Source organism: Buceros rhinoceros, unplaced genomic scaffold, assembly GCF_000710305.1.
Source record: "Buceros rhinoceros silvestris isolate BGI_N320 unplaced genomic scaffold, ASM71030v1 scaffold16376, whole genome shotgun sequence".
Taxonomy (NCBI): Eukaryota; Metazoa; Chordata; class Aves; order Bucerotiformes; family Bucerotidae; genus Buceros; species Buceros rhinoceros.
In genome coordinates this window covers 4,329-4,579 of record NW_010419476.1, presented here as the reverse complement: position 1 = coordinate 4,579, position 251 = coordinate 4,329, and the positions used below count along the sequence as shown (strand labels likewise).

Sequence of the window (251 nt, the reverse complement as noted above, 5' to 3'; positions counted from 1 at the left end):
CTACACTCACAACACTGAAAAGGGACAGAAAAATGGCGATTTTATTTACACGTGCTCGTGTCTGTATGTGTAAAAACCCTTTACGCCAGGTCACTTCCAGTTGCAATGAAATATACGGCACCTTTTCAGCATAATACCAAAGCAAAAAAATCAGCCCAGAAGTTATTAAAATGTCTGTCAGTGGCTGTAATCAGAGGGCTGCACTTACAGTAAAACAGGTAGGTGAGAAAAAAAATTGTTTGTTATTTATA

The 251-nt window shown here is 37.8% G+C and overlaps 1 protein-coding gene across 1 annotated transcript in view; it reads right to left on the bottom strand.

Moving 5' to 3' along the window:
• The window catches only part of LOC104495896 (phosphatidylcholine:ceramide cholinephosphotransferase 1), a gene marked incomplete at its 5' end in the record, with an annotated part of 8,594 nt that overhangs the window by 5,562 nt on the left and 2,781 nt on the right, over window positions 1-251 (bottom strand). The gene's annotated exons all lie outside the window — the stretch shown is intronic.